The sequence below is a fragment of the Callithrix jacchus genome, chromosome 5 (genome assembly GCF_049354715.1).
Source record: "Callithrix jacchus isolate 240 chromosome 5, calJac240_pri, whole genome shotgun sequence".
Lineage (NCBI taxonomy): Eukaryota > Metazoa > Chordata > Mammalia > Primates > Cebidae > Callithrix > Callithrix jacchus.
The window spans coordinates 39881943-39896489 of NC_133506.1; the positions used below are offsets into that span (position 1 = coordinate 39881943).

General features: G+C 42.6%; 1 protein-coding gene across 14 annotated transcripts in view; it reads left to right on the plus strand.

Moving 5' to 3' along the window:
* Positions 1-14547, plus strand: part of PKIG (cAMP-dependent protein kinase inhibitor gamma) — a 98678-nt gene continuing 84131 nt past the window's right edge. For 5 of the 14 annotated variants that reach the window (XM_078371740.1, XM_078371741.1, XM_078371737.1 and 2 more), the window contains exon 1: positions 1-96. The gene's annotated coding sequence lies outside the window, so the exon portion shown is untranslated. Of the gene's footprint in view, positions 279-392; positions 521-639; positions 802-1109; positions 1190-7517; positions 7635-14547 lie in introns of those variants that run through there. The other 9 variants (XM_078371743.1, XM_078371738.1, XM_054255400.2 and 6 more) reach the window with 5 other exon arrangements.

Below are 14547 nucleotides of genomic sequence, written 5' to 3' on the forward strand. Positions count from 1 at the left end.
GGGCTTCGCTGCGGTTTGCGGGCTGCGGGCGCCAGGCTGCCCTCGGGAGGCGCTGCGGGCCGGCGGCCCCGGCTCGGTGAGGCGGCGAGACCGCAGGTGAGCAGGAGCTGGAGGGCGGGTCGCGACCCCAACGCTCCGGGCCTGGCGTCGACTCGTCGCAGGGGGCGAGGGGCTGGGCCGCGGGAGACCCCCGGGGAGGGAGGCTGCGGCCCGACCTTAGTCCTTCAGCCGCTCAGGGGCCGGCGCCCCCACACCCTTTGACCCCGCCCCGTGTTCAGGTAGAGTCCGCTTTCGTCTGTTTATTATATTTGTAGCCATTGGTCGACCTCATGACAAAGTTTCTTTTAAAAAAAAAAAAATCCCTTCTTATTTGGGGGTTGGGGAGTAACTCAAGACTGTGCGGAAAACCTGTATGTGTGTGCGACTGTTCTGGGGCCAGAGGGGATTGACTTCTTTGTGCGTCAGTTTTATTGTCTGCAAAATGGGCATGGTAGCACCTATCTAATGACCTTATTACAAGGTAAATATATCAAATTCGCGGAGGTAAGTCCTCAATACGTGGGAGCTTTTATTATTACTACTACTACAAGGAGGACCATCACTGAGCATTTATTGTGAGCCTGAGCCAGGGCCAGGGCTGATTGCCAGGGTAAAAAAGTGAACGAGAGACATCTTGGCCTGAGGGAACTCCACAATCTTCCGGAGGAGACAGACCCGTACACAAGAATTCACAATGATTCCAGTTATGATTTCGGATATACAGAGGGCTGTGAATGCACGGAGAAAACTGGATTTCTGGAGGTGAGGTTAGCGTGGATGGTCAGAGAGAGATGCCAAAAGAAGGTGACTTCCAAAATGAGACATGAAGGCTGCCTTTGTGTTGTCCAGAAGATGAGGCTGGTGGGGTGCACCTTGCTGTAGGCAGAGAAAGCAGTGTGTGCAAAGCCCTGGGGAGAGAGTGCAGACTTTTTGGGAGTCTCCGAGGATTTCAGGCTAGCTGGAGAGCAGATTATGTGAGCTGGGGGAAGTCTGGCTAGATGGCGTTTGAGAGGCAAGCAGGTGCTCCTCCTGAAAGGCTGTCTTTGTATGTGTGGAGGAGTTTGGGCTTTGTATTGGGGGTACGGAGAAGCCATCAGAGGGTTTTAAGCAGGTGGTGTGTGTTTTTGATCAGAGGTATGGTTTCAGAAAGGTCAGTTTTTTGTTTTCTCTTATCATTCCTCCCATCTGTTTTTCACTTTGCAGGCATTCATTTGTGATTCATATGTGTGTGTGTGTGTCAGTGTGTGCATGTATTTATTTTTGAGTTGAGGTCTCTGTATGTTGCTCAGGCTGGTCTCAGATTCCTGGGCTCACGTGGTCTTCCCGTCTCAGCCTCTCAAGTAGTTGGGACTGCAGGTGCACACCACTGTGCCTGGCTAATTAAAAAATATTTAATGAGCATCTTCTATGTGCAAGGCACTGTGTAAGTAGTAAGGAAGCAGGTCCCTGGCCTCAAAAATCACAGATTGGTGAAGAAAATATATCAAAAAAAAGAAAGAAAGAAACTATGTATCAAACAAGTGATTATAATTGTGATGATAATTGTGAAAGGGGTTGCATGTTAATAATGTCAATCTATCGTAGTTTAGAGATTCAGGTAGGGTTTTGATAAAATGGAGGGAATAATCTGAGTTAGCTATGGTGGGGATATTCCAAACATATTCAAAAGTACATTCGTGGAGCCAAAAGCTGTCCACTACAATGGCAACTTCAATATTGAAAGAGATCCATCCAGAGAGGTAAAAAAAAAAAAAAAAAAAAAAAAAAGGCTGAGTTTATTCAGGGCTACTGCATTGCATACTTTTGGAAGAAAGAGCATTCCCTTACTCCAGCCTGGGTAACAAGAGCGAAACTTCGTCTCAAAAAAAAAAAAAAAAAAAAAAAAGAAAGAAACTGGCTAGAGAATCAGGGACGGGAGAGAAACCAGCAAAGTACAGTAGTGAAGGCCAAAGGAAGGGGTTGGCCTTTCTAGATGTTACTGAGATGTCAAGTAATATAAGTTAAAAATTAAATTGTGTCCTTTTGGGTAAATAAATATGAGGGTCAGTTGGAACCTCATTGAACAGATTTGATGAAATGGTTGGGGCGGAATCTATAATATCAGCAGCTTTCAGCGGTTCAATATAATATATCAGTGGGATGAGATAGGAGTGGGATGTGAGAAAGACAAAGTGTAGGCAGCTCAAAGAAGTTTGGCTGCGAAGGGAGGGAGAGAGAAGGCTGGGAGCGATTGGGGAATAAGGTGAAGGTTTTTTGAGCATGAGAGAGATTAAATGCTGTTGGCAAAGAGCCAGTTGAGAGGGAAAGGCTGAGAAGATACAGGATATGAAGGGGAGAATTGATAGTATGACTTTCCTGAGAAGGTGGGAGTGGAGGAGCTCTGCAGCACAGATCCTTCAATAGGAGTCTTATGCCTGTTACTTTTTGGAGATGTAGGAAGCCAGGTAATTCCTGAAAGGAGTACACCAGTGTAATAGAACAAAAATAAATAAAAGGTGTAAGTGTGGAAGAAAGTCACAATTTTCATTATCAGTAGATAGCAGGCATTTATTGAACTAGTATTGTGTTAAGTACTGTTCAGGCACCATTCTTCTTCTTTTCTTTGCTTTCTTTCTTTTTTTTTTTTAATACAGGGTATCACTCTATAGCCCATGCTGGAGTGCAGAGGTGCAGTCTTGGCTCACTGAAGCTTTTGCCTCCTGTGCTCAAGCAGTCCCCCTGCCTCAGCCCCTCCCCAAGTAGCTGGGAATACAGGTGTGAGCCACTACCCCCGGCTAATTTTTGTATTTTTAGTAGAGATGGGGTTTTGCCATGTTGCCAGGGTGGTCTCGAACTCCCGACCTCAAGTGATCCACCAGCGTTGGCCTCCCAAAGTGCTAGGATTACAGGAATGAGCCACCGTGCCCTGCTTGTGTTCAGTTTTATCTCAATAACACAGTCTCCTGTACATATATTTAATTAATTAATTAATTAATTTAGAGATGAAGTCTCACTCCGTCCCTCAGGCTGAAATGCCACTGTGCCTGACCTCATGCACCATTCTTTTTTTGAGACGAAGTCTCACTCTGTCGCCCAGGCTGGAGTGCAGTGGCACAATCTTGGCTCACTTCAACCTCTGCCTCCCAGGTTCAAGCGATTCTCCTGCCTCAGCAGGAGAATGAACAGCAGTTATAAGATAGACATAATGAACAGCAGTTATAAGATAGACAAAAAGCAATAGCTTTATGCAAGCAACAATAGAAAAGGTAATAGGAGGACTGGCAATAGCAACATGAAAAAATAAATGCTTGGAAATAAACTTAAAAATACATGTACCCGGCCTAGCCATACAGAGTAAGAGTTGACTGGGCATGGGGGTGGGAAGACAGAATGAGTAAGATAAAGTAGTTTTCCCGTGGGAATATCAGAGTACTGATACTAGAGAAGGGATAGGTGTCTATCATAAGTCATCATGAGATATTGAGTATCATGTTTTTATAAAATTGAAAAATTAGCCTGGTGTGGTGGCTCCCACCTGTAATCCCAGCACCTTGGGAGGCCAAGGTGGGTGGATCATCTGAGAGCAGGAGACTAGCCTGGCCAACATGGTGAAGTCCCATCTCTGCTAAAAATACAAAAAGTAGCCAGGTATAGTGGTGCACACCTGTAGTCCCAGCTACTCAGGAAGCTGAGGCAGGAGAATGTCTTCAACCTTTGAGGCAGAGATTGCAGTGAGCCAAGATTGCACCTTTGCACTCCAGCCTGGGCAACAAGAGTGAAACTCCGTCTCAAAAAAAGAAAAAGATAATTAGGTGGGAGCTATATATATTAGAAAGATGTTTACATTACATCATATGGTTAGGTGTAAAAAGCAGATTATATTACAGTATGTTCCTGTTTTTTAAATATATGCATATTTATAATAAAAATGGAAATACTAAAAACATCTTTTAAAAAATGTTAAATCTTTAATTGTGAGAAAATTTACCATCTTAACTATTTTTAAGTATACAGTTTTGTAGTATTTATTCATGTTGTGCAACAAATCTGCACAACTTTTTCATCTTGTAAAAGTGCAAAAGGCAAACTATACCTTTAATAGGTTTAGCTCCCTATTTCCCCCTTCCACCAGTGCTTGGCGGTGCCCATTCTACTTTTGTCTTCTATGTGTTTGGTTACTCTAGATACCTCGTGTTAGTGGAATCTTGCATTATTTGTCTTTTTGTGATGGGCTTATTTCACTAGCATAGTGTCCTCAAGGCTCATCCTTATTGTGTAGCATGTGTCAGAATTTCATTCTTTTTATGAGGCTGAATAATATTCTATTGTATGTTTATATCACACTTTGTTTATCCATTCATTGATGGTCACTTTGAGTTGATTGCATCTTTTGGCTATTGTGAATAATACTGCAATGAAACCTAAGTGTTCTAGAAAGGTAAGCTGTTTATGAGATCATGGGAAAACTTTTATTCTATTCCTTATTTTCCTTTTTTATGAGCATGAATTGCTTTCATAATCAGAAAAAAAAAATCGGGAAGTATCTTGTTTAGGATTCTGGGGAAATAAGGGTAAAAAACAGCAGTGGCAGTGAGAAAGGAAAGGAGAGGGCAGATTTGAGAGACATTTCAGAAGGAGAATCAACAGGACTTGACCACTAAGAGGTAAGGGAGAGAGGAGTGGAAGATGAAGCCTTCTTGGCCTGTGGTTGGAAAGGCTATCAGTCCTGGTGGGGCTTTGACTAGGGGAAGAGGGAGGAAATAAGGCTGGAGAGACACCCAAGCCTTTGTTTAGCAGTGTGGACTTCTAGAAGGTAGAGAGAAACCATTGAAAGGAAGTGAAATAACTTGATCTGATTTGCACATAGAGAGATTACACTGGCTGTTTCCAACCCTTCTTCAAGCTGAAGCCTGATAGTGCCAAATATCACTTTGTGTTGCTTATACTTGAACTTCTATTCATTTCCTTTTATTTGAGATGAACCTTTAGTACTGAATTACACATATTATTCTCCTAAAAGCACCTGGAATATTTTAAACCAAGTTTTATTTAGAATACGTTGATGCCTAATTGTGTTCAGTTTTTTTGTTTGGTTTCGTTTTTGTTTTTGTTGCAATGGCCCGATCTCAGTTCACTGCAACCTCCGCCTCCTGGATTCAAGTGATTCTCCTGACTCAGCCCCTAAGCAGCTGGGATTACAAGCACCCACCACTATGCCCAGCTAATTTTTGTGTTTTTGTAGAGATGGGGTTTCACTACGTTGGCCAAGCTAGTCTTGAACTCCTGATCTCAAGTGATCTGCTCTCCTCAGCCTCCCAAAGTGCTGGGATTACAGGAATGAGCCACCGTGCCCTGCCCGTGTTCAGTTTTATCTCAATAACACAGTCTCCTGTAAATATACTATGATATTTATTTATTTAGAGACAGAGTCTCACTGTATCACTCAGGCTGGAATGCAATATAGATATAGAACCTGAGGGGGGTCTGTCGCATCCTCTGATCTTCAATTTTCCAATCTCAGCTCACTGCAGCCTCCACCTTCAGGGTTCAAGCAATTCTCCTGCCTCAGATACCCAAGTAGCGCCACCATGCTGGCTATTTTATTTTTATTTGCGTTTTTAGTAGAGGCGGGGTTTTACCATGTTGGCCAGGCTGGTCTCGACCTCCTGACCTCAGGTGATCCACCCATCTTGGCCTACCAAAAGTGCTGGGATTATAGGCATGAGCCACTGCACCCAACATTCTGTAAATATACTTTCTAACATTAGTAGGAGAAATATGAATAATTGGGAAAGTAAACAAGAAACAAAAATAATTCAAAGTAGAGAATGTCATTTAACAGAATGTTTAGAATTCTGTTAAAATTTTAAAACTTAAAATTTTTCACATTTTATTGAAAATTCTGACAATCTCCTTTTGAGAGACAGTATAAAGTACACAGTGTCATATTAAGGAACTCTTACAAAATGAAAATTTTTAGGGTCCAGATGGATTCAGCCCATCGCTTAGCTCTACTCCCACAAACCTGTAGTCTCTCTCTACTTCCAGAGCATTACAGACAGAGGGAGCTAACTATTGTGCTAACATTTGTAAATAGCTCTGCAGTTTACAAGAGCTGGATTTCCAAAAGATGGAAATCCATGGTCTCATTTTAGTTCTCCTTACAATTCTGTGGGGTAGGGATTATCACTCCCATTTTCAAATAAAAAAATGGAAGATCAGAGGATGTGACAGACCCCTCTCAGGTTCTATATCTAATAAGTCCTGGAGTTTGAATCCAGGTTTTATTTTCTTCTTATGTTTTAGCCTTTTATTATGGAAAATTTTAGACATATACAAAAGAAGAAGGATAATAAAAGACGCCTAATATACTCAGCTTTAACAGTTACCAACATATGGTCACTTTTATTTTGTCTGTACTGCCCACTTCCACCCCACCTTAAATTATCATAAAGCAAATCTTAGGTATCATATTTCATCCATGAATACTGTACTTCAATATGCACATCTAAGAGAAAAGGTTTTTTCTTTTTCCTTTTCCCCCATGTAGTCACAATATCATTATTATACCTAAGGAAATATTAGCAATTCCTAAGTATTTTTAGTAGAGCCAGCATCCCTTTGATATGTTTATTTCTTTTATGTCTTTTATCCATTGTACCTTATAGGTGATGCTGTGCATAGCCTATTGCATTATGTCGGGAGACACTGAAGAGTGATGTCTGGTTAGCTCTCTCTGTGTGATTGTAAGATTGATCATGGGGTTCAGGTGTTGATAGCATGATCCAGCTGTTTAAAGTCTCCCATCAGTCTTTCACGGAATGGCTTTAGCACCTGCTAATAATCACTGTCAAATCCATTATTTTAGTATATTAGGGGTGGCAAAATGAATTCACATTTTCTGATGCCAAGTCATGTGCTTTGTTTAATCCCATTATCTCCTAATTAAAGGAAGCCTTTACACACTGTCATCTATGCTCCACTCTGGTAGGTGGGAAAAAAAATTCCTCAATTAGTAGCTCAGCTTAATATAGTAATAAAAAAGAACCAGAGGCCCAGCATGGTGGCGCATACCAGTAATTCCAGCACTTTGGGAGGCCAAGGTAGGTGGATCACGAGATCAGGAGATTGAGACCATCCTGAGCATACTAAAAATACAAAATTAGCTGGGTGTGGTGGCATGCGTCTGTAGTCTCAGCTTCTCAGGAGGCTGAGACTTGAGAATTGCTTGAACCCGGAAGGTGGAGGTTGCAGTGAGCCAAGATCGTGCCATTGCACAAAACAAAAAAACAAACCAGAATCTATATGCTCTGTCCAACACCAGCCTCTCCCAACATTGCTTTCCTGGGTTGGCTTATGTATTTGCAAGACCACACAGCGGAAGGGCTGCCTGTTTGAAACTGCTATTCCTCAACTTACATTAGTAGCTGGCTAATGTAGATTGAGGAATATTTGGGGTAAAGGTTACAGCATCTTTTTTTTTTTTTTTTTTTTTTTAGATGGAATCTCACTCTCACCCAGGCTTGAGTGCAGTGGTGCAATAGCTCACTGCAACTACTGCCTTCTTGTTTCAAGTGATTCTTCTGCCTCAGCCTCCCAAGTAGCTGGGATTACAGGTATGTGCCACCATGCCTGGATAATTGTGTATTTTTAGTAGAGACAGGATTTTACCATGTTGGCCAGGCTGGTCTCAAAGTCTTGACCTCAAGTGATCCTCCCTCATGGCCTCCCAAATTGCTGGCATTATAGGTGTGAACCACCATGCCTGGCCTAGCATTTTTTTTTAATAGAAGAATAAAAAAAATCACAGTTCATCTCAGATACATCATATAGAGTAAGAATAAGTTTTGTCTTGTAAAAGTTTTGTTTCAGCTCCATTTATGTATTTCTGAGCCATGATGTAAAATATATTTTTTATTGGGGTCCTAGTCAAGTCATATAATTTTTCCAGTATTTATTTATTTTTTTGAGATGGAGTTTCACTCTTGTTGCCCAGGCTGGAGTGCAGTGATGTAATTTCAGCTCACTGCAACCTCTGCCTCCTTACTTCAGGTGATTCTCCTGCCAAAACAAAAAACAAAAACAAAACCAACAAACAAAAAAAAGTGATTCTCCTGCCTCAACCTCCTGAGTAACTGGGATTACAGCATATGCCATGACGCCCAGCTAATTTTTGCCTTTTTTTTTTTTTTTTTTTTAGTAGAGACGGGGTTTCACCACATTGGCTAGGCTGGTCTCAAACTTCTGACCTCAGATGATCCCCCTGCCTTGGCCTCCTAAAGTGTAGGGATTACAGGCATGAGCCAACTGCACCAGCCTAATTTTTCTAGTATTTAAACAACCACCCTGTGCTATAGCAAGTTTCTCAGTCAAGGATTCATTTATGTTCAAGTCTGCTACTTATAATACAGTATATTTATCCATTTATAAAATAATACAGTGTATGGATTCATTTTAGAATTTCCTTCAAAGGCTTCCTTGGGTGACTACCAAGGAACCAAAATTAATTACGTTATCCCTAAAGACCAAATTAATCCCCTGGTATTCAAATTGAACTGGATATGTGAGGAATGTGAAAAACCTTCCAGAGATTTTCATATGTACTGATGTTTTTGTTTGAGATGGAGTCTTGCTCTGTTGCCCAGGTTGGAGTGCAATGGCATAATGTTGGCTCACTGCAACCTCCGCCTCCTGCGTTAAAGCAGTTCTCCTGCCCCAGCCTCCTGAGTAGCTGGGATTACAGGTGCCCGCCACCACACCTGGCTAATTTGTGTATTTTTAGTAGAGACAGGGTTTCACCATGTTGGCCAGGCTGCTCTCGAACTGCTGACCTTGTGATCTGCCTGCCTTGGCCTCCCAAAGTGCTGGGATTACAGATGTGAGCTACTGTGCCTGACCTTTTTTTGGTATTTTTAGTAGAGACAAGATTTCACCATGTTGGCCAGGCTAGTCTTGAACTCCTGACCTCAGGTGTTCCACCCACCTTGGCCTCCCTAAGTGCTGGGATCACAGGGGTGAGCCACGGTGCCTGGCTGTACCGATGTTTTTGATTTTCTGGTTATACTTGAGGTAGAGTAAGTGATTCTAACCAGCACAGGAACTGTTAAAGGAATGCAGGGGCTCATCAGTATTAGTTGTTTGGAGAGGGGAAGGAAGTTAGGACTGGGCAGGAGTGAGTGGGTAGAGAAACTAACTCAGCCCTTTGGTTGGCTTCTAGGCATGGGAATACAGTAGAGGGAGCTGGACCTCCTATGCATATGATGGTAGGAAGAGTAGCCCTAATTTCGTTCCTAATCAGGATGGGCTTAGGACATGAGCAGTAGAATATTTAGTGACATCAGCAATGAAGGACTAGGAAATACAGACTTTGATTTATTTTTAAATTTAATTTTATTTTCTTTTGATAGGGAGTCTCGCTCTGTCACCCAGGCTGGAGTGCAGTGGCACCATCTTGATTCACTGCAACCTTCGTCTCCCAGGTTTAAGTGATTCTCCTGCCTCAGCCTCCTGAGTAGCTAGGACTACAGGCACCTGCCACCACACCTGGTTAACTTTTGTATTTCTAGTAGAGGTGGCATTTTGCCATGTTGGCCAGACTGGTCTCGAACGCCCGACTTCAGGTAATCTACCTGCCTCAGCCTCCCAAAGTGTGGGATTACAGGCATGAGCCACCACACTCGGCCATCTTTGATTTATTTTGTAAGTTATTCTCCATGGGCGGTATACTTTTAAAGACTAGACCATGGTTTTGTTTTGTTTTTGAGACCGGATCTCTTTCTGTCACCCAGACTGGAGTTGCTGTGGTGCAACTGCAGTTCATTGTCACCTTAAACTCCCGGACTCAAGTGATCCTCCCACTTCAGCCTCCCAAGTAGCTGGGTTTACAGGTGCCCGCCACCATACCTGACTAATTTTTATATTTTTAGTAGAGACGGGGTGTCACCACATTGGTCAGGCTGATCTCAAACTCCTGACCTCAGATGATCCCTCTGCCTCAGCCTGGCCAAGTATAGGTTATTTCTTTTCTTTTCTTTTTTTTTTTTTTTGAGATAGAGTTTTGCTCTTATTGCCCAGACTGAAGTGCAAGTAATGGCTCCATCTCTGCTCACCATGACCTCTGCCTCCTATGTTCAAGCGATTCTCCTGCCTCAACCTCCCAAGTAGCTGGGATCATAGGCATGTGCCACCATGCCTGGCTAATTTTGTATTTTTAGTAGAGACGGGGTTTTTCCGTGTTGGTCAGGCTGGTCTTGAACTCCCGGCCTCAGGTGATATGCCCTCTTTGGCCTCCCAAAGTGCTAGGATTACAGATGTGAGCCCACCATGCCTGGCCAAGGTTGCATTCTGGTTTTTTTTTTTTTTTTTTTTTTTTTTTCTGTTTTTGGGACGGAGTCTTGCTCTGTTGCCCAGGCTGGAGTGCAGTGTCATGATCTCAGGTTACTGCAGTTTCTACCTCCTGGGTTCAAGCGATTCTTCTGCCTCAGCCTCCTGAGTAGCTGGGACTACAGGCACAGGCCACCACGCTTGGCTAATTTTTGTATTTTTAGTAGAGACAGGGTTTCACCATATTGGTCAAGCTGGTCTTGAATTCCTTTATAATCATTATAAAGCTCGTGATCTGCCTGCCTCAGCCTACCAAAGTGCTGGGATTACAGGCATGAGCCAGCATACCCGGCCTGTTATTTTCTTATTTATAATTTATTAAAGCCAAAGACACTATGATTGAAAGCAACTGAAAATGAAAATGATATTTCCAGAGAGGCTAATAACTTACGTAGCTTTCCTGTGGCTTTAAGGTCATTGTTTTTTGTTAGCCAATCCTTAGAAATTGCTAGAACTCAGAGGAATGCAGAGTTGTATAATGAGAAGAACAAGAACTTGGCTTTCAGGAGGACCAGGGTAACCTTGGGCAAGTCTCTGAGTCTCGTTTTCCTTATCTGTAAAATGTCTCATGAGATCATGTGAGAGTTAATCATTATAAAGCTTGCCCACTGGAAGGGACTTAATTAATGTGAGTTATCTTCCTTTCTCCCAGTCCTGATTTTGCAGACCTACCTATTCCATGCTTTTGCTAATCACCAGAATGAAACTTAAAAAAAAAAAAAAAAAAAAAAAAAAAAAAGCTGGTGGTTTAATCTTGATTTTCAATGTCAGTTAAGCATAACGTGATTCTCTTCTTTTCTTATGTACATAATGCTTAACTTTCATTGGATTTTGGTGATCTCTGCATGTTATATGTGGTACATAGTAAATGTAGTGGCCATATTTTAAAAAAAATTTTTTTTAAGATACATTATAGCTCTGTCGCCTAGGCTGGAGTGGCACAATCTCGGCTCACTGCAGCCTCCGCCTCCTGGGTGCAAGCGATTCTTCTGCCTCAACCTCCCAAGTATCTGGGATTACAGACATGTGCTACCACATGCAGCTAATTTTTGTGTTTTTAGTAGAGACAGGGTTTCACCATGTTGGCCAGGCTGGTCTTGAACACCTGACCTCAAGTGATCTGCCCGCCTCAGCCTACCAAAGTGCCAGGATTATAGGTGTGAGCCACTGCGCTCAGCAGCCATGTATAAACCAAAAAATTGGGACTTGTTGTGTGATAAGTATAGTATACTTAAGAGGGTTAGAACAACAGAATATTTTGAAGATGTATACTCAGAGAAATGGTCACTGTGCTTTTATGTATTCATAAGGAAGCAGTGCAAATTTGTGGTTAGGAATGAGGCTCTGGAGTCCTTTGGCCATGAATTCACATCTTATCCCAGGCACAATACACTTAACTTTTCTAAGCTTCTGGGCTTCCTCACTTGTAAAGTGGATACTGTGAGAGTTCCTTGTTTCTTGTGAGGATTGCATAAAATAAAGGGCTCAGCACAGTCTTGGCAGATAGAAAGAACTTAACATGTAGATTTTAGCCTTTATGTTTATTATTATAAAGTCTTTGACACGTGCACACTTATCGAGTAACTTTTTTTTTTCTTTTTTTTTTTTGCAAAAACCTGTCCAAAAAGCACTTTTAAAATAACTCAGTACAAAAATTAGCTGGACGTAGTGGTGCGTTCCTGTGGTCCCAGCTACTCAGGAGGCTGAGGCAGGAGAATTGCTTGAACCTAGGAGGTGGAGATTGCAGTGAGCCGAGAACGCACCACTGCCCTCCAGCCTGGCGCCTGGCGACACAGCAAGACTCTGTCTCAAAACAAAAGAACAAAAAAGCCTCAATATTTGCAAACTTACTATATAGTAAGTTCTTCATCAGGCCTCATATGGAAAAGGCACAGAAATATTTTGAAAACCCATGCCCTACCTTGCATGTCCACTGGGGAACCTGACTGACTTTGGCCTTCTCAAAATACTTGACTAACTCTCAGCACCTGTTCCATTGCTTCTGCGATGACTGATGCAACTTGTATATGTTTTGGTTGATACAGTTATGCTTGTCCTGGACACACTTCAAGGTTAAGTTAATCTGTCATGGGCTTCTTTCCCTAGGATTTTCTTGGTTGTGGCCCTCCCTAGAGTATTGGCTTCTTCCTCAGGCTAGCAGCAAAATAGCTGCAATAGGCCTATGCCCCAGATCTGTGTATGGCACCCCCCCCAAGGAATAGAAAGATTGTCTTGGACTAATATTTCTTGAGAGAAAAATAACCTGTGTTCCTTAAAGCACTGTTATCAGCAGCCAACACAATTCTTCTTCAACCAATCTACTCAACGTCTATTACAGGCTCACACCTGTAATCCCAACACTATGGGAAGCTGAGGCAGGTAGATCACTTGAGGTCAGGAGTTTGAGACCGGCCTGACTAACATGGTCAAACTCAGTCTCTAGTGAAAATACAAAAAATTAGTCGGGTACGATGGTAGACACCTGTAGTCCCAGCTACTCGGGAGGCTGAAGCAGGAGAACTGCTTGAACCTGGGAGGTGGAGGTTGCAGTGAGCTGAGATCACACCACTGCGCTCTGACCTGGGCAACAGGAGCAAAGCTCCATCTCAAAAAAAGAAAGAAAGATTGTCTCTTTGTTCTCCTTAGAGTGAAACAGAAGCCTCCAGAAAACTAAACCTAGAAACTCATTGGCATGGATTGGGTCATGTACTCATTCCTGAGCCAATTCCTGTCAGTAGGGCAGTGCAATGCCCTGATGGGCTTAGGCTTGGTTCTTTAACAAGCCATTTACAAGAGGTATGAAATTATGTCTAGACCAATCAGAAACAGAATTGTGTTTCTGTTAGGTAAGTTTTTTTTCTTTGAGTAGGGGAATAGATGTTGAGTAGATTGGTTGAAGAAGAATTATGTTGGCTGCTGATAACAGTGCTTTAAGGAACACAGGTTATTTTTCTCTCAAGAAATATTAGTCCAAAGTAGATAGTCTATTCCTGGCATGGCAGTTCCACAGTGCCATCAGGCAGTCTAGATCTTTCTCTCTTTCTGTTTCACCATCCTTATCACACAGCTTGCAGTCACCTTCTGGTCACACGTGTTGCTCTGACTCTAGCCAAACGGTTCTTGAGGCAGGAAGAAGTAGGAAAGGGGAGGGCAGAGAACACCCTTTAAAGTACCTTAAGTCTCAACCACCATGTTCAGTTTACATATTTGTCCATTCTTATTTGTGAAGAAGGCTGGTGAATGCAGTTTCTTAGCTGCATACATTGCCATTTCCAAGAACAGAGGAATTCTGCAGCTATGGAAGAATAGCTTTAGGCCTGGAAATGGGCAGTGCCTATCACAGGAGGCGGCCAACAATGTCAATTATACCCTCTATTTGGAGAAAATTGTGGGGTTTTTTTTTTTTTGAGACAGAGTTTCGCTCTTGTTACCCAGGCTGCAGTGCAATGGTGCGATCTCGGCGCACTGCAACCTCTGCCTCCTGGGTTCAAGCAATTCTCCTGCCTCAGCCTCCAGAGTAGCTAGGACTACAGGTGCGCACCACCACGCCCAGCTAATTTTTTGTATTTTTAGTAGAGATGGGGTTTCACCATGTTGACCAGGATGGTCTCGATCTCTTGACCTTGTGATCCCCCCAGCTTGGCCTCCCAAAATGGTAAGATTACAGGCGTGAGCCACTGCGCCCAGCCGAAAATTGTGTTTTTTTACATTGACTATCTTTTTTCTTTTTCTTTTTTTTTGAGATGGAATCTTGCTCCGTGGCCTGAGCTGGAGTGTAGTGGTGCGATCTTAGCTCACTGCAACCTCCACCTCTTTGGTGCAAGCAGTTCCCCTGCCTCAGCCTCTGGAGTTGCTGGGATTACAGGTGTGCCCCACAATATCCAGCTAATTTTGTATTTTTAATATTGGCCAGGTTAGTCTTGAACTCTTGACCTCAGGTGATCTACCCACCTCTGCCTCCCAAAGTGCTGTGACTACACAGGTGTGAGCCACTGCACCAAGCCCACATTATAAATGTTTGCTCATAATGTGTTGATAACAGTGGCAATCAATAAGAGTCAGCTGGGTTTCTTCCCTAGCCTGCTTATTTTAGTTTTACTTGTTGTGATTATGAAATAATTAAATATTATCTTAACCAGTGAAATA